The 25,405-nt window shown below is 42.5% G+C and overlaps 1 pseudogene across 1 annotated transcript in view; it reads right to left on the bottom strand.

The window, feature by feature from the left end:
* Window positions 1-1,367: 1,367 nt before the first annotated feature.
* The window catches only part of LOC309585838 (3'-5' RNA helicase YTHDC2-like), a 35,027-nt pseudogene continuing 10,989 nt past the window's right edge, over window positions 1,368-25,405 (bottom strand). The window contains exons 8-27 of the transcript in view: window positions 16,568-16,675; window positions 15,321-15,469; window positions 14,807-14,942; window positions 14,329-14,455; window positions 13,253-13,318; window positions 12,298-12,486; window positions 12,031-12,127; window positions 11,867-11,954; window positions 11,685-11,765; window positions 10,658-10,740; window positions 9,243-9,348; window positions 8,989-9,108; window positions 8,369-8,641; window positions 7,722-7,848; window positions 7,035-7,240; window positions 6,125-6,320; window positions 4,893-5,002; window positions 3,157-3,446; window positions 2,577-2,754; window positions 1,368-1,571 (exon numbers count right to left, since the gene is read on the bottom strand). The product of the transcript in view is annotated as a 3'-5' RNA helicase YTHDC2-like (transcript). The remainder of the gene's footprint in view (window positions 1,572-2,576; window positions 2,755-3,156; window positions 3,447-4,892; window positions 5,003-6,124; window positions 6,321-7,034; window positions 7,241-7,721; window positions 7,849-8,368; window positions 8,642-8,988; window positions 9,109-9,242; window positions 9,349-10,657; window positions 10,741-11,684; window positions 11,766-11,866; window positions 11,955-12,030; window positions 12,128-12,297; window positions 12,487-13,252; window positions 13,319-14,328; window positions 14,456-14,806; window positions 14,943-15,320; window positions 15,470-16,567; window positions 16,676-25,405) is intronic.

The following is a 25,405-nucleotide window of genomic DNA, read 5'->3' as shown; positions in this document are numbered from 1 at the left end:
CCAAGAAAGAAGTCAAAGTTGCTTTTATTTCCTTCTTTAGTGAAGCTGGACAAAATTCCACCATGACAAGTATTCAGAAAGAACATGAAAGGAACCCCAAACCCGAGATAGCATTTAACTTACTTCAGGACACCCTGATTTGCCCACGCCCCAACCAAACCAGAAGTGAACCCAACCCCACAGACAACGTATCAACTATTCAGGTGAATTGATGCCAGTTAGGATGTAGCAGTCCAAAAGATGCAGTTCACTGTGTAAATTAGCAGCACTCACTGCTGATGTAAGACATGCAGTCCTACATAGCTCAAGGCAGACTTACATGAGAGTTAATGAAAGGAACAGTGGAAAAAAAATAAATGTGGACTAGAAAGAGACAGTTGGGACAACAGAAGATTAATAGGGAAGTTAATCCCACATTCCCATGAGGGTGCAGTGCCCTGTCACAACTGGAAGGGCAGGGCAAGGTCAATCACCTGCACTCCTGACGTCGGCGTGTCTTCCCTCCCCCGCTTCCCTGCCTGAGAGCACCAATGCAACCGCCCATTTTCGGTATCAACTGGCTTGCTGAAAATTACTTGCCAGTATTACACCTGCGTTTGCCAAATCATCGTACACAGTATGCCACTGCAGTCCTTCAGTGGTATTGCCAAGACAGCTGTGTTTTGGTTGGTTCCTTAGATTTTCAGTTCAGCTGATTTTTACAAAGAGCTTATATATGAAGAAGTAAGTGGGCCTTTCTTTACCTGGAACAACTGAATTTAGCTGGCTCAAAGCTAATGCGCAACTTTGCACTACCAGGTCAAGTTTTTAACTTCAAACTGACCAGAGATTTGACCAACAAACTGTTGACATATATCTCACTGAACATGAAGTCAAGACACAGCTCTGGAAGAATCACGGCCAGCTTCCTAACTGGAAGTGAATAAAACCAGTTTTTATTAAGATTTTAATAAAGAAATGTATGAGTTTCCTGGCTTTAGAAAGCTATGACTTGCCTGTAACTCCTTGCTCACTTACAATACACACTTTGGCATGCAAAGAGTAGCAATCCCTGACTTTGTCAGGATTTTTGGGGCGCTTTTTGTTGTTTTAGAGGATTAATGTAGGGTATAAACATTATTCTGACTCATGATGTTTGGAGGCAATTCTGTCTCCGCCTTCGAGGGACAAACTGAGCTAACTAGAAGAGCATGTTTCAGAGAAGAATTAAATGCTCTTTCTTCAGCAAGCACAGACATTTGCACACTGCTCTGCTTCTCAGAAGGCCAGGAGTCATAAGCAAAGCTGTCCACACTACACACAGTCATCTGCTGCAGCCTCCTAAACCACCAACCGCTGCTAATACTTAGTTTTAGATTAGGACTCACCTGAAAGCATCCAGACCCTTGAGCAGAAAATATTAAGTAAACCAGGCTGCTCTCCCAAAAGGCTCCATTCAGTTTCCCTTCATTACTTGGCGTAGTGGACCATATTCCCTTCTGTTGAGAAATATCAATGTTTTGCAAGTTGCTACTTTTCATTATAAAGTACCGAACTGGCCTATTTTGTCTTGGTGAAGGAGATCTGCAACCCTGGAAAAAATAAATTAAATTAATAAAGACAACAAAATAAACCAGGCTTTATTTCTGAAGCTTTACACACACGAACATGGAAATCCTTGACTGTGCTCCTCCCTTCCTCCTCCAGCTTCTAGAAGAAACGTAAAATCAGCTGGTCCTGTCTGAAACGGCTTTAAAATGTATCCGACATCTATTTTACATTTTGATAGCACTTCTCAACAATTCCTCCACGAGGGGCCGAAAACAAGTAGAGCAGAATAGGAGTAAAAAGCTTAGTGATTAATTACGATTTGTTTAAGCCTGACATGCCTTGAGATGGCACCAAAATGAATCATCCTAGACTGCAGCCTACAGCACACCACTCCCATTTCTACCTTCGGGAAACATGTTTTCTTCCTTTTACACTGGCTCAACCTAAAAGCTGAAAAACTCAAGAGGAATTACTAAATCCTCCAGCGAGTCCATGAGGTTTCCTTTCAGTGATCTGTTTAGTATCACTGCAGTTTACCATTCAAGTATACGGGGACAATTATGACAATAAGCTCGTTAAATGTGTGCTTTGTTAAAATAACCCTCACAAAACCCCCCAAGCAGTCATAATAAGGCAGGTAACACAGATAACACAATATTTAAAGAGAATCTGTATCAATGGATGCTGTTACAGAAACAGAAAGGCAGAATCCAAAACCTTCAGAAGTGTGTGTACAATGTACTAATTTAGTTGAAAAAAATTAATACACCTTCACCATTTATTAAAAAAAAAACAATCTCATTTTTTTACTTTGGATAGCTTTACCTCAGCAGTCCACAAATACCATCTTTGCTGTATTAAACTAGCGTAACAAGGATATTTAGTCTAGATTTTAAGTTCCAGAAGGAAGCATTATGCAGCTGTTACAAATGAAAAGTTAAGTCAGGTTCCTAATTTAGCAGTAAAATACCTAATTGTTGCAGAATGGTATCAGCAAGACATCCCTTTACTTTCGAAGAGCAGGGTGGTACTTTGGAGAACTCTACCTTTGCAGATACTGGAGAAGAAGGACTAGCACAGGGGCTGGGACAGCTACTGCTGTCTGCAGGCTTCACTGAGGACTGAGCTGATCTGTCATCTGAGGATCGTTTGGAGAGCAAAATGTCTTTTTCTTTGTACTTCTTTGGCTGGTGGAGTGCAGGAGATGTAGATTTCACCGAAACTCTAAAAAGGACATGCCTTGAGTTTCACAAGCACTCACTGAACAATTTACGTACATACCTGTCAGCCTACTGCATGACCACATGTATTACAGCAACTACAACACATATTAAACACTAACTAAAAACCCATACCGGTCATGCATTGTTTTTTAATGTTACTGCTAAACCTCATCTGCTACTTCTCCAAGATCACAAATCATGGACAATATTCCTGACTGCTCTCTCAAACAGCAGGCCCATGTATGAAATACTTCTCAGTGAAACTACAATGCAGCATAGGACAGTATCACACCTTTCAACTGTACTGCCACTATTTCCACCTCCTTATTACTAGCAGAAATTTAAGTGATGCTTGCATACATAAATTGCAACCTACAGTGTCTAGAAGACCTCAACATCTTACTTTTCAGCACTAGAGGAGTCAGAGAATTCAGTTTCTGTTGAGCTTTTTCTACTGTTGGTTGACTTCCATGTAGATGCCAAAGGAAGCTCTTCACAAGTCACAGGTCTCGGTCTCTGGCCAATTCCTGAAGGCTGCTGCAGACCTGCAGACTGCTCTTCAGCACTCAGAACAGCTGTAATTGCTCTTACAGTTGTTTCATCAACTTGAGACCACGGTTTAGAAGGAGCTCGCATACGACGCAGGAACAAACTGTGCCACTTCTGCCTGAGTTGCAACAGCATCCCAGCAGCCCGTAATGAATTCCAATTCTGTTACAGACTGATGAAAATTACATCAGGCAGGTGAGAGTACCCTACTCCTTCCTATCAGGCAGCACCTCACATTCCAGTGAGAACAAGGTCCAAACTGAAAGGCAAGACCAAGGTCTTGGGGAGGGGGAATAACTCTTACTTAAAGTAAGATGTTAATTTACATTTTTCTCCTTGGACGCAAGGTAATTTTTGGAACATTTCCTTTAGCTCTGTACTAAACTTAACATTGCATTGTAAATCCACAGAATTTTTTTCCTTTTTATCTTTCCAGAAAACCCACTTTTTTCATGCTTTATGCCCTTCCTATCAAATCAATCTGTACTCATGCACTCTTCAGTCATACCTGAGGGAAAAGAGCTCTAAGCGGCATTTTTCTTACACAGACTTCTGCTCAAACGCAATGACTAAATTCAGAAGACTAGAGTCTAATTCCCATGTTATCAGAAATGCTTCCATTGAAAAAAGAATTTTTAAAAATCACTCTTCTGGACATGTCTAGGACAGACAGCATTATTATTAGAGCTGGTAAGTTCCAGGGTTTCATGATCCATAAACTACCTCCTACCACAGCCACAGCTCTTCAATGACCTAAAGCCTTCTGTTTCAAAGAGGTTTTTATTTCTCCTTCCGAAATCTGATAGCAACTTTCTTTCAGCAGCTCCAGCTTCAAGTGCTCCTTTTTCGATCCGATTGTGGTTATGCTCCCAGAGAAAGAAAAACACAATATGCCAATGTGGCTGTTCTCTCAGCTCCTGCTCAGATTTTGGCTATCCCAGCTCATGCTGTGGCCTGATGGAGCACCACACAGGCAGGACAGGAGGCCAGAAGGAGCAAAAGGGCCATTATGCAGCCACTGTCACCTGCAGCCTGCTGTCCCCTGCAGCCCTTATCTTTTGTCTGGCAGCCTCTTCAGAATGTGCTCACTTGTGGAAACAGACAAAACTGCCAAGCTCAGACACATAAAACATCATATTGCCCAGAAAGTTTCTGAAGCAGATCCAACAGCATCTGGACTGCTGAGGCTTTCCTGCTCCCTCATGTGAGAGACAAGACACCCACACCCCATGATGGAGGAAGAGGGAAGAGCACTCTCACTGTTGGATTAGGTGACCAATTATTTTTTGTCTTTTTGCTCATAGGTACAAGGTTTGAAAGGTATGGGTGGTAGGTTACAAAACCTTGCGACTTGCACGTTGAATACGTGAATTCATGTGACAGCTCTGGGCCAAAGGGGATTGAAGCCCTTTAACTCTTGATGAGCTCACGAAATATGGGTTAAATCACAGAGTACTTAGTTTGACAGACCCCAACGGACCATGACATTCTTAGAGAAAATTCCTGGCTACTCAAACGTTACAAAAACCTTTTTACATCTTTTTATAATCCTTCTACATGAAGCAAACACAGGAGTGATTTCTTACGTACTTCAGGGTCCAGTTTGAGATGAAGCCATTCATCCAGCTTCAGTAGTGCCAGATCAGCAGTTGTTTTGTCCTCCATCTCACTGTCACTGCTATCGTTAGATACCCCTCCCCCTGAATTAAAGAGAAAAGGTGCATTAGCATTTCTGTATTATTTCTACTTATATACAAAAACCTGAACACTACCGCATTACCAGCAATAAATCCTTTTCCTTCTAAAACTGACTTTACAATGTAAACTGTTGTAAAACTACTTCTTCTTTTCTGCAAATACACTGCAGAGTCTTTGCTCCAGATAGGAGCAATCAAGTAGCCAGACCTGCTGAAGATCCTACTGTGTAAAAACCTGTACTGACGTGGTCTGACTCAACTCATGTACCTTCACCAGTATTCACAAGCCACAATCCAGCTGTTGCCTGAAGCTGTTTGTAAAACCACACGTGGCTCTATTTCCTAGTAAAAGAGCAGATTTTTTTACTAGATTACTAGATAAAGACCTAGTAAGAAAAAGAAAATTATAGATACGTATGGCTATTAATTAGGAATCCTTATTTCCTAGAGCGCAATTCAATCAGCATGAACACTATTCTAAGGTCAACAGTTTAAAAGCAAGACAGAAAAGCTTCACAAATAAGTTGGACTTTCAGTTTGATTCAACCTATGAGAAATAGCAGCAGTTATTTTTGCCTCCATTCCTACAGCACTCCATTTAAATAAGAAAAAAAAGGAAATTTCTATATATTCTCCATTACTTCTAGTTAACAGCACAGCTAATTGACATTAGAAATCATCAGTGGAAAATATCTTGAAAATGCATGTGTCAGCTAGAAGCAGTATGTCTTGTTTGCCACATTGATTGTTTCTAAATTATTCAGTTTGAATAATCTGGTCTGAAGTATCAAATAAAGCAGTCTGGAGAAAAAGAACACACATGCTACACTTCTCAGTACTAGTATTATCATTAGACATTGTGGCTGCATTCTCTCCTTACAAACTGCACTGTAGTTTCTGAGACCCCAGAACTGTGTCAATTATGGATATGGATCTGTAAGGAATCCCAAAACTGAGACATTTGTTACAGAACCTACAAACTATTCCTGAATAGCTACAAGAATCATTACACTGTTATTTCAGAAGTCACCACCATATGCATTAAAAATGACTGAAAAAGAAGCTTTGCACATCACACACTGGTGCATGCCAATGGAAACATTCCAAATCCACACTCCAGTGTACCTCGGAAGGCTGAAGATGCCTGCAAGGCATTACTTGGCAGTCTGGCTGGTCCACAGAAGAGGGACACGGTGACAGGTGTCACAACAGAGCAGCACCTGACGTTTGCTGTCTTGCGAGCTCTCGTCATTTCGTCATAGATAAGCCAGTCTGTAGGGAGGGCCTGGATGGCTGCAGCTTGTCCATCTGCTGGGGGAACCTGTGCAAGAGCAGGTAAGACTGGGCTATTATACCCTCTACCTGTAGTTAACATACATTTTAACATCTTTCTCATTTTATCCAGAGACATTGTGGATGCCTCAACCTGGCAGTGTTCAAGGCCAGGCTGCGTGGGGCTCTGAGCAACCTGGACTAGTGGAAGGTGTCCCTGCCCATGGCAGGGGGCTGGAACGAGATAAGCTTTAAGGTCCCTTCCAACCCAAACCCTTCTGTGATTCTGTATCTTTAGGAAGAAATACGTATATAATTATATACATATATAATATATACCTATATAAAAATAAAAATAAAAATATACATGCAAATAAAAAAGCATGAGAGAATTCAACCAGATGCACAAATTATCCTACCACCATGAAACAAAATACTTTGCTTTAAAAAGAGATGTTAAAGAAGAAAAGTTTCAGAGCAGAACTTCTTGCTTTTAAGAGATTATATCTTTACAACAATTTTACAACTAGGGGTGGTTTTTTGTCATTTTGCCTTGTTCCATCTGGAGAAAGGACTAATTGAAACAATGGAAAAATGAACCAACTCCAATTCTACCAACTGGTAGGAAAAGTATTTTCTAAAGCTGCAGTGTTTAATGCCCTTGCTGCTTTTAAAGTACTGACAACTAGGAAAAGACGTTTCTAAAACATCTGATAGATTCTAGTGCTCTATTTTGTGAGCTATAAATTCAAAGTGATTTTACCTTGTTATACTGAGATTGACCAAGAACAGAGGTAGGATGAAATCGCACTTTCTTCTCCTTTGGTTCAGTCAACACCAGGCTTTCTCTGTCTACGTGCACAAGATTGGGATACATCCCAGCCACTAAGGCAGCTTTAATTACAGCCCAGTTCTCAGAGTTAGTATTAACATCTCTAATAGCAGCTCCTCCTCTGGCTCTCACAAAACCTGTCAGAAGAACAGGACAAAACGGTGCCATGTTAGCTTGTGTTTGGTTCCCAAAAGGAATTTGAAAACAAAGGTGAAATAAACTACTAATTTGTTGCATCTTTCACCACTGCCAACCTTAACAGCATCAAGAAGAAACCATTACACTGAAATCCCTCCCGATAAGGGGTTGCACACTAACACAGAATACAATTACTTTCTACAATACAAAGACATTTCCTATGGGAATAATTTACTAAAACATAATGACCCAAAGAAATTCATCTCGACACTGAAATGCGGTGCCATGTGGAGCTGAGATGAGGATGCCTCTGGTTAGATCAGCCACACTTCCTCATCTACACCATACCCTGCATCAACGTGTACGTGAAGGTCTGATTCAAATTAAGTAAGAAAAATGACACCAGTGAACATTATTTCTGTTACAATTTCTATAGGCTGGACTTTAAAACGAGGTTAAAATTTCTTCCAAGCTGTTTACCCGAGGCTCTAAGCTGGCCGAGCAGCTGTGTTCTCATTCCTACGATGATTTCCATCGTGGCTTGGGATAGGAAGTTCTTTTCACAGAAGGCTCTCTCCCAGCCATCAGCGCGCGCCTTCTGCCACGCCTGAAAACGTTTTTCACATTTGCCTATCACTTTGACTAGCTAAAACTAAAAAGTGCATTTTAAAAAAATTACATTTATGTCAATAAAATGAAGGCAAAACCCACTCTGGAAGTAAATGCATCAAACTAGATTTTTTTTCTAATTTCAAGAATTAGATTCTCTTTACCTGTTCACTCCAGTGATCATTACGTCAAGTTAAAATGATTAATTCAATAAAGATCATTACATTAAGATCATGATTTGAAGTTATCAGTGTAGTAGGATGTAAAGAGCCACACTGTTGGCACATGGCTGGAACGCTCACAATCTTGTAAGGTTTGGAAACATCAACAAAACATACCACAGAAAGTGTTCCCTCACACATTGATGAGTCCAACACACAGGAAAGCCACTAGGCAAAAATAACGTCTTCTCCAAGGCCTTAATCACAGTCCACCACTCTACATCCAAGCAGACTGGTACATTATTTGCCTTGATGGGTGATCTCCTGTGATGAGTACTCTCTGAACTGAAATCCTACCTGGAAAGCCCTGAGCAGGGCCATGTGGTCACTGAACGTCCCTGCAGCAAAACGCTTCCTGCACAGCATGGCTGCACGCTTTTGGGAGGCCAGCGTGGGCAGCACAAAAGGGTCTTGGCCAGCAAGAGCACAGGCAATGGTCAGAACAGGATCCAGGCACTTCAGCACAACAGCATACAACACCATTTTACCCAGGTGTGGCTCTACAGGTAATTCAGTGAGGTGGTAACCAAGCTCAGTGAGATCTTCCCAAGGGTCCATGGCATCTATGGTCTGTTTATAAACAAACAAACAAAGGAGAGGGGGACAGGGACAGTGGACTAAATCAGTTTACAGTGAAAGCAGAAAGGATGTGAATACTGGGCATTAACCAGACTTCTTCCCAAACACTAAAACAGCAAGTCCAACTATTAACAGAGACGACTTTGAATCACTCTCTTCCCCGACATGGAAAAACACATCCCCACACACAAAATGAAAACAGGTAATAAGCAAAAATTCAAAACATCCTGAAGTAATTAAAAACAGCTTCAGTACAAACAGAAGCCAGTAAGATAGGCTGCTACACCACAAATATGGAATCAAATGAAATTCCCACCTAAACCTATTCCTTTCCTGACCTTAAGCATGTGCACAGCATTTCTGACAGTTAGAGCAGGCGGAGGATCAGGAGCTTTCATAAGGAAGTCCACAACTGGACAATTAATTGGAGCCAGAAGCTTTGTGTATAAACAAATCTCCTGCAAGTTCAAAGGCAGAAGAAAAAAGGTTACTAAGACTTGGAAACAAACCCAACACACGATTTTTTGCAATTAATAGTATGGTTTGATGACATTAAATTTTTTGAAGTTACAATTTCAAACTGAACATGCACCTGAAGTGGCATTCTTAGAAGTTCTGGAGACTGAAATTCCAACATATTCTGAAATCGGAGCCTGCTGAAGAGACGAAAACAGACTCCAGGCTGACAGCGCCCAGCCCTTGAAAATAAAGTATGGGAAGTTGTGAAAATTAGGATTTTTTTCTAAAAACAAAACCAACCAACCAAAAGCCAGCAAACAGACACAGAAACTTAGAACGGAAAAGCAGAAGCAGTTCTGTGAAGAAGGTGTTGCTAAGTGTAAGTCACACACAGAGTGTGAGTTTTCCAAGCGTGGATTATTTTTGATGGCATGGAAATTTTTTATTGTAATTTTAACCCAACACTGAGAAATCTGGAGAAACAAAAACAAGGCTCATCTAAGTAAAGGCTGTGGGTTTTTTGCTAACCTAAGACCAGTCCAAATCTCAATCATCCTTTGCTGTAAGGAATCTAAGCTGCGAACTTCGTTTCTTCCCTGCGCATCCCCCAAACTCAAGTTACTCTTGGAGTAAAAGGTAGAATAAAGATTAAATAGCTTGTGACTGAAGGGACAGAGACAGCAAATTCTCACATTCACACACAAATACTTGAAGCTTAATGCCAACAGAATTGATGAAACATTTGTTTGGGCATTTGCTGGCAATTGATGGGCATTTGTTGCTACAAAACTTCCAAGCCCTCACCCACAGTGTTGGGAAGAATATGATCATGGCCTGTTAAGTCATGGATAGTTTGGAGAAAGTGAAATAGGCAGTCCTCTGCCCAAAGACAAGGTGTGAAAACAGGTGGACACTGTGACTGCTGGTGCTACGTGGGAGAAAGAGGAAGGAGAACAAATTAATGTAGAGGAATTCCTTGTGGAACAGGGGCATGAGATACCCCAGGAGAGCTTGGGCATCCCAGGGCTGTTGCAGAAGTACCCCTGACGGGGCCTCAGGCTGAAGATAGGCTTGCAAGGCACCTGCTAGCCGGCAGCCTTGAACAGCCTTGGGAAAAGGCATACACTGGTCAGCTGCCCCGCTGCTTAGAGGCTTTCTCATGGGAAAGGGGCGTGAACTTTGAAAAAGTCTAACTTGGTGAAGGTAAACAATAAAACGGGAGCACGATGCTCAAATCGTATCGGTGTTCGTGTCGTGTCTCAGGCTGCCTCTCCTGCACGTGGGACCCCCCCCCCCCGCTAAAAATTAATGGGGTGGAAAACAACCTAGACCTTTGGGAAATGCCTGAGCATCACTTTTCTACAACTTGGGAAATGATTCCAAGGAAATACATGCTGACCCCTACTCATCTGCAGAGAATGAGTGCTGGCCATTGTCCAACACGACACTGGACTAGGCTAGAAACAGTTATTATGCTGTGTGCTTTATTCTTAACACACAGGACGGTGGAGATCTGCGAAATAAGAACCATTATGAGGCATTTATTACCTGCCTTTTCTCTGGATAGCACTGGCTTTTGAAATACACCCCATTTTTAGCACTGTAACACAGCTCAGTGCATCAAAAGACTTCTATAAAAACAAAGAAAGGAACATAAGCCCAAGACTGAATAGGGCACATGAAATAGAAGTTACTAGTTATTTAGATTACCAACAGAAGTTCTCTAAAAAGTATGACATAGTAATATATACAGCAGCTTCTGGCACAAAGATATCGTCTCAGTTTCCCGTGAATTTATGATGGTACCTCCTTTGCAGTATCTTTGTGCTACACAGTTTTCAAAATTAAACTTTTTCTAGTCAACAGGTAATTGCAAGTCAGTAAAAGATATGTCAGGTCTGCGTCCTGAAATATCACAAAGCAAGCAAAAATACATTATTATACCAAATAAAGTTTTCCTCTTTATCTCACTTGGAAATTACCTCCTTATTTTCCTAGATTTGATGTAAAATTACCAAAAGAAACTGTATTATAAGAACTTCAGAAATTTGGTGTGTGTATCTCCTACGAAATCCAACTCCATTTTCAAAGCCATACACTAGGTCTTAAATTGCCTCGTTATGTTATCTCACTTTTCTTGAACAAGTAACTTAGGAATAGGCATGCAACACACCCAAAAAAGTGCTTAAAAGCTTAATGGGTTCTTTTTGGACTTGATACAATAGTAGGACAAAAGGAACTCCCAGTGTCCTCCAAGTCTCAGAAGGTGGTGCTCTAAACGGAGGACTTGTTTTAAAAATCAAACCGAAATACCAAATTACAAAAAAAAAGAAAGATCCATCAACACCTCAACCTACGTTAGTTTTTACAGGGCTTTTAGACAGCTAGCTATTTACAGTGTTTGTCATAGAACAAATGGATGTTGAAACTTCTCAGTGAGGTCTGTTGCCTGACAGGCACTAGCCCTCAGCCTACTGATAAGTTAAAAAAAAAAGCTCTCCAAAATTCATGCACCGTGTGTTTTAGAATGGCACTAGGAAGTTCACTTCCCAAAGACAATTTAAGGCAGCCGTACCTCTTTCACCTTGCCCGAGTCAATGACAAATACAACATCACTGACTGTTACGCTGGTTTCTGCAATATTAGTAGAAAGAATCTGCAATGAAAAAACCAACCAAACAACCAAAACTATAGTAACTGTAGAAGCAAAGGCAAAATAGATCACTGTCGCATCTGACCAAGCCCTCTGATACTTGGGATTTTGCGGACGCCAGAAGGTGGAGTTTCAAGCACTTTTTTCTGATCCAAAGTCTGCACACTCGAATGAAGCATGAAAACTTGGTATCTAATGCAAGACAAAAAGCACGTTTTAAGGATCCTTTAAAGAAGCAATGGAAAGCCACAGAAACTAAAGGTTTTACCTGGGAGCGTTATCAGCAAACCTCTTGTCATCAAAAAGAATGCGGTCCCTCAGGCTCACTATCTCATCATATCCAGGAAGAAATATTAAAATGGCTCCTAAAGAAGGAAGTGGGTTTGCAGAGTTAAACAGAAGATTCAAACATACGTCAGCGCCACGCAGACCAGCACTCGGAAGGTTTTAACTTTTGGGGATTTCCAAAGAGCGAGCAGGATTCATCAGAAGCTGAATCCACAACAATTCACTGGGAGTGTGGGTATTTACCTACCCGCATCGCAGCTACGACAGATGCTGTGGAGTAAGTGCATGGTCAGATCCAGATCCACATCCACTTTTTCATCATCAAAGCTGTGATGATAAGCTGTCAGTAGCTCTCTGTCTGTCCTCTGCACTAAGGTCACTACCACTTTTTTGGACCAGGGAACTTTCATCCAGATTTCCAAATCCGAATGAAACACTGTAATAAAAAAATACGCAGAAGGCTGTTCCCTTCAGGTTTGCATTCAGCCATCAACTCAAACTTAGATCAAGACCAACATGACCACCGGTCTTGAATTTTTATTTTTAAGTGTAGCAGAAGAGAATCACAGTACTAGTACTGTTCACTGACTTAAATGTTAACCCAACAAAGCATGCAACTTCCAATTTTCAGTGTTAACTTTAGTTTTCTTAAACTTCATTGAGACACAACCGTAAGTGAATGAAAGTTTGAAGACATTTCTCGTTTATCAGTTCAAGGAAAAATATTTAAAAGATACGTAGTTTCCAAAAATTTCCCACTAGCAGAAACTACACGAAGAGAAATCAGAATAATGTAACCTTTACAAAACACTACCTCAACTCTGATAGCTGTAAGTCAATCAAAGAAGCATTCTTGAATGGCCTAGTGTACACGTTACTTCGATAAAGTTTCTTTACTATGTCTATTGTGTATCAACAATACACAGATAAAAACACATGACAGATTTGTTTCCAAAATAAGCATGTGAAGATAAAATGGTTCATAGTATAGAATCAGCAAGTTGTGCTAGCCTAAACAACATGACACTGACTACAAACGTTTTTGTTCTTTGCTTTTGATATATTCCTATTCTCAAAAAAAAGGTATTGCTATTTAGCCCAGATTTTAAAGCATAAAAAGCTAAAACCTGTTCCGATTAAAAGAACACAAACCTCAAACTTCCTTTCACCACAACTCCTTCTGCAAAGCAGTTACAGCTCACCTGTAGGATTCCAACAGATCAACAACCTCTGTCTGTCTGAAGCGCCTAGCCCAGTCCACAGCCGTCCTGAAAGAGTGGCACAGGTATTCTGACCAGATTTTCCACTTCAAAAGACGACTATGAATAGCACATCATGCGAGGAGACAGCTGACACCACACTTTTGTGTCCACTTCTGTATTGCTAGCAATGCTGTTATTGCTGGATCTGCGACTTCCCATTCTGAAGTGCATGAACACGTGTAACAGCGACCCGATTTTCAGGTAACTCAGCTCCTTACCACACAAGAGTGTCAGTTTTACACAGGAGGACAACACAAACATGCACAAGGAAACGTGGAACAAGGAACAGTGTGCCATTCCTTTAAAAAGCCCACACCAGTGTGCAGAGATCAGACCTGCCTGTTTGCAGTACCCTTTAAGTCGTCCCAAAAAGTCACACCCCAGGCGTTTTTCATCAAAATGTGGGAAAATACTGGGCTATTTCATGCCTTTCAGAAGTTGTCCTCCTCACAGTGCAGTTCACTGGTTTACCTTTAAACTGCATTCCTTCCCAAGTTTTTCAAGTGTTGGTACCAAATATCAGAGCCCTGGAATCCTAATTCTTAGCCTTCCATACTACAATTACTTTCCGTACTTCCTGTTTATATGAAGACACACTTCATGACCACAAAGCTTGAGTCTTGACAGATTCACAAATATTTTTACATGCTACAGCATATTTAGAAACATAACACAAAGATCTTCTTACACAGGTAACTCCGTGAAAATAAGAATCACCAAACATTCTGGTGGAATTCAGCAGATTACAGTCTTTCCACTAACCAGTGTCTTAAATAAGACATACTGAAACCAAGCTTATAGCCCATAATCAAGACCGCGTAATTAAGAATTCCATGTAGAATTTACAGAAAACAATGTGCTTCAACAGAAGTTAGAAACAGTTTAGGCTGTCAAAATCTATAGCTCTTACAGCAGTCTGGTAAGTTAGCAAATTAATTCAGATGTTACACAATTTTCTTTCTCTCTCCTATGTTGACAAATAAATCTATCTTTTGGTTTCTCTGTTTGTTTGTTACCAGCCATTGGATGATTTGCAGTGGATACTTGCTCCCATACTGATCAGCTGTTCTACTTGACTCAAAAAGCCTCTCCCTGAAGAAATCATCAGAGCAGTCGCACCGGTCTCACTGTGCCTATAATCAACTGAGAAGTAAAAAAAAAAAATCAGCAAACCCAAGAGAAATGTTATTTTTTTTTCCAAATATTCTACAAATATTGCTTTCAAATTCCAGCCCAAAGAGAATTTGTTTCCTCACTCATCTCTGCAGCCAGCTCATGGGAATTCCACATTGTTTTAGAAGCACACTTCTGCCAATACTTCGAAACAACAACAATGAACTAAACAACTCATTAATTCTGCTAGCCCTATTCATTTTTTCAGTAGGCATCAGAATGCAAAAGTAACAACATTTGAAACTGAAGATGAAAGTAGCCATAGAAATTTAAATGAATTTGTGGTTGCTTTTTTGTTATGTAATAACATACAAAACTTACCACTGACATTTTCAGTTAAAATTAGACGGAACACCTGAGCAAAGGAATCAATATCTTTATGCAACCAGATGTCAGACAGACAGGAATCCATTTCTTTTACTATCCCCGGTTCAAGGCAATTCACATCTTTTTCAGTCTGATGAGACAAAACAACACTGAAAGATTAATCTCTTCCAAGAGGTGTCTCTATTCTCACACATTACCCACAAAGAATTTGAACAGCTCGTTTTCCCAGCAGCAATCAGAAATCCACCACTCAGGCATCAGTTAAAGCACTGACTGTGTCCTATGCAAGGACTCACACAGGGGCAGTCGAGCCATTTGATCTGAGGAAAAGCTGCGTACCACCACCGTAACCGAAAAGCCCACTTCAGCCAGAGCAGCTCGTCCTAGTAAAGCGACCCTTAAAACGCGTTAATACCTGAGAGCCTACGGCGCTTCAGATAACACACTTTAAACGGCTAGTAATGGAACACAAATATAAACTTCTCTCGCAACAAAAGGAAAATCTTACCAGTTGATTAAATACTGTGTCACCACCATCATCCAACAGACTGTACTCTTCATTTGCCCTTGGAACTGATTTTTGTCTCCGACATGCCAGTTTGTTGGTGTTTTCTTGAGCGGAACACCACTCAGCAAGAGTGGTTTTCTGTTTCTCTTCTAGAATGCAAAGTATTTCCCAAGAAATTTTTAGAGTCATCTTTATTATCCATTGTTTTCTATTAAAAAATAATTACAGCAGCTCAAAGTTTTACCTAATCAGCTTTATTTAATCTACAATGCTGCTACCAGTCCAACATAAATGACGTGTTTAAGGGTACCCAAAGGGCACCACTGCAAACAAGTGCTGTGAGAAGAAGGTAAACCCCACCATTTTGGTGTTTAACCCCCTAAGCCTCCATTATTCCAAATTACTGCAGTCAAAGGAGCTTCCTAAGGAATTACCTTCTACACAATCTCAGCCCAGATCTTTCTCCAGAAGTGGAATTCTGGAGACAAGTGATACAGCCCCTGCACGTAACAACTTATTTTTGTATGCAAGTGGAAGAAACAGTAGAAGACACCAGTGTCTTAACTGAACTTTTCTATCCACAGGGATCACAACCGAGCACCGGGATAAACATCCAGTCAGGACTGTATGTTATAGTTTGGGGTTTGCCTTTTTTTAAAATTTTCTTTAAATGATCATTACGATCATTACTTTCAGTTGCCAGAAAAACTGCTGAAGTAATAGCTACTTAATCAACTGAAAACCAATTATACTTAGTTTAAGAGTGTGAATGCTTATTAAAAAATACATCCATGTCTGAAGAATGCAGTGAAAAATACTAATAGGAACAACTTGTACATTTTGTGCAAGATGTACAAAATCCTGCCTCCTTTAACAGCTGCACTTGCATTTGCACCCAAAGGTACAGAGCATCCTCTGCTCCTGTAGTTTTCATGTGGGCAGAGCCCCCAATTATATGTAATTCTACACCATAACAATTAGAAAAAATAAGACATTTATCAACTGAAAGTAAAAAGAATGCAACCACTCAATCAAAGTGAATTTTCTTCTTTAATTGCAAGAACTTCCATGAACATTACATTTCAATAATGCAAATGCTGAGAGCTTAAAGACACTTGCTGTCATCTAATCACATCTCACTTCATCTCTTGACTTTGGAATTTTAACAGAAAATCATCCTGTTAATCGTTTGTTCAATCAAGCAATGCTTCTCATTGCCAACCCTTACGATTAACTAGGTCACCAACCTTGCTGCTTCTCTTTTTTGTACTTTACCATCCCTTTGTTTGTATACCCAGTGCTTCGCAAAATGTCCTCCAGAAACATCTCTTTAACTTCAAAAGGTCTTCCTTGGACTGAAAGTACAAAAATTCCATAAAAGACGAGATATTCCCCAGCTTCACTTAGAGCATTATTTTTTTAAAAAAATTATCTTCAATGGAGTTCATTTCTCTTAAAATTATACAAAACAAAACATTTCCAAAGTCAAATGCTATCTTGTTTCTCATTAACCTCTTGTAGTGGGTTGAGTTCGAAACCGGGCAGAAAACACCAATTAAATGTAGTGGTTTTGGTTCAGAATATTCATTACTTACTTATTTTTCTTCTGTGAGATAAGAATTAGGAGAAAAGCAAAGCAGGCACAAACCTTAAACAGTTGCAGTACAATGAAAGAGTTTTATTACTAATAGAATTAAAAGTAAAGAGACAATAACAAAACAAAATTAAAGCAAATCCCCCCCCCCCCCCCCCAGCACTTCTCTCCTTTTACCCAGCTCACACAAGGGATAACAGAACATGGGATGTTAGTCAGCGTTCCAGTTCTTGAAAAGTCTCTCTCTTATGCTTAAGGGAAAAAAATGGGTTTTTCCTTCAGTTGCACGTGGTTCCCAAACTGCCACCAACAGCAGATCCGCCCGGAAACAAACAATCTGCTGTGTGTAGAACATCTCTCCCATGAAAAATCTCACAGTTCCTTCACACTGCAAAACATGGGCCATCACATGGGGTTATTCATCTTTTTAAGGATAAGTTCTTTTGGCCTGCACACAAAGGCTCTTCTTCGCCACAAGTCTCTAGCAGCCTTTTACTACTATAAAGCCTGGCATCGGCATTCTTCACAATCTTCACAGGCACACGAAGATACTCCATTCCCCCATGTTCTTCAAATGGATTAAAGAGACAAACAGTTTGTGGTATTACAGTTTCTTACCACGGCATGCAAGAAGGTTTCTTTTAAGCTGCCCGCCAGAATCGCGGCACCGCCCTCTTTTCTCCCGTCGCCATTTCCAGCTCCGTCCCACGTGACTCACTTCTCTTTCTCTCTGACTCTGACGCCGCCATGCTGAAGAGTGTTCTTGTTCGGCCTTTACGGTGGGGAAAACCTCGCTCCCTTTGTGCTGCTGGCTGCATGGTGTCTTCTTCAGTTCAACACGAAGTGTGCTGGCTGCAGACAGGAGGCTCTGCCAGCTCCCGTTGACTCCGCCGGCTCCGCATGGAGAGGAGAGGGACCCGCCGGTCCCCAGAAGCCGCGCTGGATGGGTTTAGCTGTGAGCAGTCCATGGCTGGTTTTAGCTGCCTGTGGCTCTGAGGCAGTCCCCCCCAGCCACCCAGGGTCCGTGCCACAGCGTTGGGAAAGGGGGAAAGGGGCAGTGGCCCCGGCCTGGCCGGGCCCGGCAGGCCCCGAGCTGCCCCCACCTCCCAGCAGGTGAGCTCCGACAAAAAAAGGGGAAGTCCCGCCTTTCTGTGCAGTTTAAATATGTAAATTGTGAGAAGCGTAATTGGTCTTAAAGACTGTCCATCAACTCAGGGTCAACCCAATACACCTCTTCAATTATATCAGCTGTTATAGCAAGAGATGTTCATAAGATTCAGAGTTATTAACTGCAATTTTTTAAAATGAGAAGAAGAAAACAGCCATTTTTGTTTAGGGTTACAAACAAGAACTCACCACGTAAGCCTGCCACCTGGAGTAAAAATGCAATTATTTAACAAGCAATTAATACAGCTTTGTGCAAGACTCCTCAAGGAGACAGTACATCTTTGTGTTGAACTACTTTCTCTCATGAGAAGTGTGTGAGGAGATAAGACTTTTCTCAGCGTCCTCAACTGATTCAGCAAAGCTGGGCTTTCTTTACTGAATACTTCTGGACAGATGAGACATCCCAGTGGTCTTTACCTCCTAATAATTTATCCTTACTTCTTTTTCAACATGACTCTTTTCTAGACCTTATCTGTGAACATTAAAGGATGCTTTTCACATGAAGAATTCAAATCTCAACATTTTGATTTCTGGTCCCTTAAGATGACTTTAGATCACTCAGGACTTTCCTTCAGAAAGAACCATCTACAGTTCACATACTTCGAGAAGCTGTCATAGAGGAAGCCTTCCAACACCCATCACAAACTCTGTGTACTACAGCAATCCACAACTACAAAATGTTGGTTTCTGTGGTCAGGATTTTGTCAGCCATATTGCTGAAGGAGAAGCAAACCTTTTTCATTACATTAACAGACAGAAGTCTAAAGCTGCTTCTTTTAATTCTTAAATTCTCAAAAACAAAAAAGGAAAAAACATCTTTCCAATTGCTACTGGCCTGCTACACAACCAGCATAACCACTGTGGTAAACTGGAGCGACTCTCAGCAGAATTTCCAAAACAAATATACTCTCATCTAAAAGAATAGGAAGCTGCAAGAAGAGGAAACTGGAAAGCCACACAGCAATCACAGCTGAGGCTCTCCCTTGCAAAAAAAAATTCAGAGAACATGAAATCATGTGTAATTGAGACAGATTCCTGTCTCAAACAAGTTGCAAGCCTTATTTTACTAGGCAGAAGTTCAGGACTGGGCACTAGAAAGAAACACTTCTATCTGTAAAAAAACCAACGAGGTTTCCTTGTCACGAACATTTGCTAAAACAAACCAATAACTGATGCCACCCATTTCCTAGAACTGTTGAGATTTTTAAAAAAACAGGCTGACATGCAGAGAGTCTACCTGATTGTCAAATAAAGCATTTCTCTTAAAAGCTACTGTTGAAAAGACAATAAACTTGGACATCATTGTTGAAAAAGGAAGAGGACTGCAAGCTGCCAGAGGAGGTCACCCATGCAGAAAACCTGCAAGCCAGGAGGGTGGGAAAAACAAAACAAGCCCACGCAAACCCCCCATCTGTGAGAGGTTGGTTACGTGAAAAGGGACATATAGAGTCGAGATATACAGATTCTTTGCAGCTTACTGATCTGAGAAGCTGGCTACGTGAGAACGGGCACATAGACCCTTGCAGCTAGCTGAGCAAGGTCTCATAAGACAATGCACCACACCTCCTGTGTAACAACTGAAGTTACAGAATATTACATGTATCTTGCTCAGTAACTGAACCACCATTGAGCCTTACTGCTGAACTGTGGGTTTATTTGCAGAGCCAGCAAGGTTAGGTTTTGGCAGCAAAACAATGGACATCTGTGGTTAGAAGGCCAGGGAAAATGGCAGAACTGCTGACCACGAGAGGGGGTCTAAGGAGGGGTTTAGAATCAGCTTAGTCGACGTGAACCACTTAGAATGCGCCGTTACGAATATGCATAAAGCCTATTATTGTTAGTATATAAGGAGTTCTGGTACAATCAATAAATCGGATTCCTGCTGATCACTCATATTGAGCGTCTGAGTTTCCCCTCTATCGCGACATTCTGGCGCTCGAACAGAGGACGGAAAAAGGGACCGTAGAAATGGATAGCCTACGTCCGTCAGCCTGCGGAGAATAAGGGACCATAGAGATGGATAACCTGGGGCCACGGCACGATAGAGAGTCTGCGTCGGTCCCGTAAGCAGCGCGGGAGGCTGCAGAGGTGGTGAAAAGTCCACACCTCCGAGCCCAGGAGCACCTACAGGAGTCCTGCTGGCCACGCACCGCCGGGTCTTGCAAAGGCTGCAACAGCGCGCTGACGTTTAGGTATGGCTAAGAGACAAGCGGTGTATCAATTGCTCAAATGCTTTTTAGAAAAGCGGAGCACGCCAGGGATAGATTGTAAAAAGGATCTCCCTGGACTTTTAGATTATGGGGTTGCTAAGGGTTGTTTTATTGATCTGAATGAAGTTTTTGAGAGGGAGCAGTGGAAAGTGTTTGGGGATAAGATATTTGATGCAGCTACGCAGGATGATAAGGTGGCTAAAAAGTTGATGAAGCCGTGGCGGGCAGTGAGTAATGCTTTGGCACAGTATGAGGCAGAGCAGAAGGCTGCAGCAGCTGCTGCGCAGTGCTTAGGAACGCCGCTTACTCAGGAGAAGGACATGGGTGATAGCTGCCTGTTACCTCCCACAATGAATACTTTTACTATGCAGACAGGAATAGTAGTCTCAGATTCTGTGTTTTTGCCTCCTGCATCTCCCCAAGCTGTTAGTGCCCCCTCTGCATCGTTAGAGCATGAGTTATTGCCTACAGCCCCACCTTTTGAACAATCCCCCACAGCCCCCCCTCAACCGCCACCGCCTGAGAGCCGGTCGGCAGCACTTTCACTCCCTTCTGAGCAAGCTAATAGTTCGCTTAGTGCAAACACAGACTCAGGAATTCAAGAGATAGCTAAGGAACGAGAGGAATTTTGGAGAGAGGTTGCTAAAAATATTGCTGCTGAGGGAGACATAGATTCTGCCAGAGAGTTTGTACAGGCTTTTCCAGTTGAATTTTCACCTCCTAATGCTCAAGGACAGATCACTGTTAATATCAGACCTTTAGATTGGAAAGTGCTTACCCAACTGCGAGCCACTGTTAATGAATCTGGGTTAAAAGGGGAACCAACTCGTCAAATGCTTGATTATTTATGGGGCTCTATGCTCTTGCTACCGAATGATATTAAAAATATCACTAAGCTAATACTAACACAGCACCAGCGTAGGCTGTTTGGAGCTTACTGTCAGACTTTATGCCAGCAGTCGGTAGCAACGCAGCGGGGAGCAGGAGATCCTTTACATGGGGTAACTTTAGAGGAATTAATGGGTCTGGGAAATTACACCCGGACAGAAGCACAGGCTCTCGTAGGTCCTGATAAAGTTCGGGAAAGCATGAATTTAGCACAACGAGCAATAGATCAGATTAAGCAACCAGGGGGATTACCATCATATATGAGTATCAGACAGGGAAGAGATGAGCCATTTGGTACCTTTATAGATTGCGTAGCAAATGCTATTGTAGCAACTGGGCTTCCAGACTATATGCATGGTATTTTGCTTAAACAATGTGCTATTCAGAATTGTAACCCCACTGCACGTAGCGTGTTAGTTACTCTGCCTGCTACTTGGACTATTGAGGAGGCACTAGAGAGAATGTCACAGGTCCCTGTAGGTCCCCAAGCTATGATTGTTAATGCAATAAAGGAACTCGGAAAGGAACTGGGAATGGGGATGAAACAGCAGGCTGAGGTAGCTCAGAGGCAGATTGAGGCAAATCAGAGTCAGGTTTTAGCTGCCCTTGCACCTTTGCAAAATCACCGGAGCGGGTCTCGACGACAGACCACCTGACTGCGATGTTTTCGCTGTGGAGTCTCCGGTCACATGAGACGGGATTGTAACGCCGGTAACGTCTGGTGTCAGCATTGCCGATCGGACACCCATGCCAGCACTGCCTGCCGGAGGTCGGGAAACGGGAAGTCGAGCGGGAAGGCCCGCCCCGCGATGACACCAAAAGCAGCAGCATACCCAGTGACCCAGGAAATCAACACCTGCGTGCCTCTACCGACTCTGAGCAGCACTTTTGTCTCCAGCCCGCAACCCGGGGGAGCCTCGGATTGGACTTGGCAATCTCAATAAACTGTACTCTTATGGACAATCGACCGCAGCGTGTCCCCACTGGGATCGAAGGACCTATAATTATAAATGGGAAAGCGGTCGGAGCACTTTTAATCGGACGCTCATCAGCTACTATGGAAGGATTACAAATACTTACAGGACTAATTGATGTGGATTATACTGGAGAAATTCAAATTATGGTACAGGCTCTTTTTCCACCTATGTTCATAGAAAAGGGCACTCAACTAGCCCAATTGGTGCCTTTGCCGGTTCTCACTGAAGGACTATTGCCCATACACTCCGACCCCAGGGGTGAGGGAGCCTTCGGATCCACAGGGCCGGCAGCCATGCTCACTGTGAGCTTGAAAAGTCGGCCACGCCGCCAGGTGACAGTAACATACCAAGAAGAGACTGTTACCCTGACAGCACTCTTGGACACTGGCGCTGATGTATCCATCATCAGCAGTCACCACTGGCCTCAGCATTGGCCCACCTTTGAATCTGACGCTACAGTCACTGGAGTGGGAGGACTTACCCTCGCTCGCAAGTCCCCCCCATTGCAATGGACTATAGCTGATCAAGTGGTAAATTGCAGTGTGTCTATCATCCCATTGCCACTTGGTGTTGCTGCTCTGGTGGGATGGGACATACTCGCTCAAATGGGCATGGTTCTTACCACAGACCAAAATTTTTAGGAGTGGCCATTGCTTGGACTTTCCCCATCCCTATTCGGTGGAAGACAGAACAGCCGATTTGGGTTGAGCAATGATCCCTAAAGAGGGAAAGTCTTGAACAAGCACATATTCTGGTTCAAGAGCAATTTAATCAAGGACATTTACGACTTTCTACAAGTCCCTGGAATACTCCAATTTTTGTCATTCAAAAGAAATCAGGGAAATATAGACTGTTGCATGATTTACGAGCTGTTAATCGACAAATGCATGATATGGGGGCCCTTCAACCAGGCCTACCAAATCCTTCAATGCTACCAGCAGGGTGGTCGCTGCTAAAAGTCGACCTCAAGGACTGTTTTTTCACCATTTCCCTGCATGAAGATGACAAGCCGAGATTTGCTTTTACTCTGCCAGCCATTAACAGAGAAGCACCTGCTCAACGCTTTGAATGGACAGTGCTTCCTCAGGGTATGCGCAACTCACCTACCCTTTGTCAACTTTATGTTGATTCAGCACTGCAGCCCATTCGGAAAATGTTTCCAGATACCATCATTTATCATTACATGGATGATATCCTGTTAGCGCAAGAAAATCCGTTCACCACGCAGCAAAAGGATATACTGCACAGGACTTTGAATGATCGGGGCCTGCACATAGCTCCCGAGAAAATTCAAACTTCAGCTCCGTGGATTTATCTAGGTTGGAAAATCACTGACAGCACTATCCAACCTCAAAAGCTCACCATTCATACAGACATCCGTAACCTGCATGATGCGCAGAAACTTATGGGAGATCTGCAGTGGCTTCGCCCCGTAGTTGGCATTCCTAATGAACTGCTAAATGAGCTTCATCCACTTTTGAAAGGCACCAACCCTGCGCAGTCAGTTACACTGACGCCTGAACAGAAGGCTGTGCTACAGACTATTGCAGAGCAGATCACTACAGGCCTCACTTCAAGACGTGATCCTGCATTACCTTTGGACATTACAATCATTTGTGGCCCGATATATCTGCTTGCTGCAATCACCCAATGCAAATTAACAGAAATGGGGGAGCCACCCAAGGATATTCGGGTCCTAGAATGGATTGCACCACCATTGCAGCCTAGAAGGACAATTCAAGAGAAAGTAGCAACTCTAGCAGACTTAATTCAAAAGGCGCGCATCAGAATTTTGCAGGTGGATGGAACAGATCCAGGGACGATCTGGATACCTATATCGCCCACGGATCTAGAATGGTTCCTGCTTAACTCACCGGAGCTACAGCGAGCCCTCCTGAGCGAAGGACCTAATTTGGTAGCAAAGCCACTACCAACACCTGTGTTAGCCTGGATGACTAACCATGGGTGGATTTCTAAACCAAAAAGAGCTCAAGAACCGCTGGATAATGCACTTACTGTGTTCACTGATGCTGGAAGAAAGTCACGGAAAGCAGCGGTCACGTGGAAAGAGGATAACACTTGGAGGCACTGGATTCATTACAAACATTAGAACTTTATGCTGTTGCTTGGGCCTTGGTGCGATGGAAGGACATTCGCCTCAATATTGATTCAGATTCTTTATACGTAGTAGGGGTTGCGAATCGCATTGAGGATGCAGCACTGCGTGACATCAAAAACCAGAGACTGGTAGCACTCCTTATCAGCATGCAAATAGCAATTGCTAAACGAACTGAAGCATATGCAGTGCTACATATTAGAAGCCACATGAGCACAGACGGCCTAGGGGAAGGAAATGACCGGGCTGATCAGCTAGTGGCAGGAATCGTCCAGCCCCCACTACCGGTTCATCAACAGGCGAGAGAGGCTCATGCCACCTTCCACCAGAATGCTAAAGGACTTGCACGAAGCTACGGCATTTCCATAGCCGAAGCGCAAGCAATTGTTAAGGCCTGTCCGGTGTGCAGTTTCCATAATAGTGGAATTGGAATAGGCTGTGGAGTTAATCCCAGAGGACTTAAAGCCAATGAACTTTGGCAGATGGATGTTACGCATGTTCCAGCATTAGGCCGCCTGAAATATCTCCACGTCTCTATTGATACCTATAGCCACTTCATTTGGGCTATACCACAGCCAGGCGAAAAGGCCAGAGACGTGCGCGGACACTTAACTAGTTGCTTTGCAGTGATGGGAGTCCCAAAAGCCATCAAGATGGACAATGGCCCTGCTAATGTTAGCAAGACCATTCAAACGTTCCTGCAAACATGGAACATCAGTCACACCACGGGAACCCCACACTCACCTACTGGGCAAGCTATTGTAGAGAGAGCTAATGGGACTGTAAAGAGATATTTAGAGAAGTTTAAAGATATTACAGACCCAAAAGAAAAAGTAGCAAAAGCTTTGTTTGTATTAAACCATCTTTGTATTTTTGGTGATGAAAAGGAGCCCCCTGCAATAAAACATGAAGAAGGGACTCCACCAGCTCAAAGGAGAACTGGAAGCTATGTTCACTTTAAGGACATGGCTACTGGGGAATGGAAAGGCCCTGCAGAAGTGTTATATTTTGGTCGTGGCTATGTTTGTGTGCTTACTCCTACAGGTCCGCAGTGGATACCCAGCCGCTGGGTCAAACCGACACCGCTCAAGCCTGGAGCCTCCACAATACCACCTTCCAGAGCTGAGTCTGCT

Source organism: Coloeus monedula (assembly GCF_965178545.1).
Source record: "Coloeus monedula genome assembly, contig: HAP1_SCAFFOLD_537, whole genome shotgun sequence".
Classification (NCBI taxonomy): Eukaryota; Metazoa; Chordata; class Aves; order Passeriformes; family Corvidae; genus Coloeus; species Coloeus monedula.
This window is presented reverse-complemented; position numbering and strand designations above follow the sequence as displayed.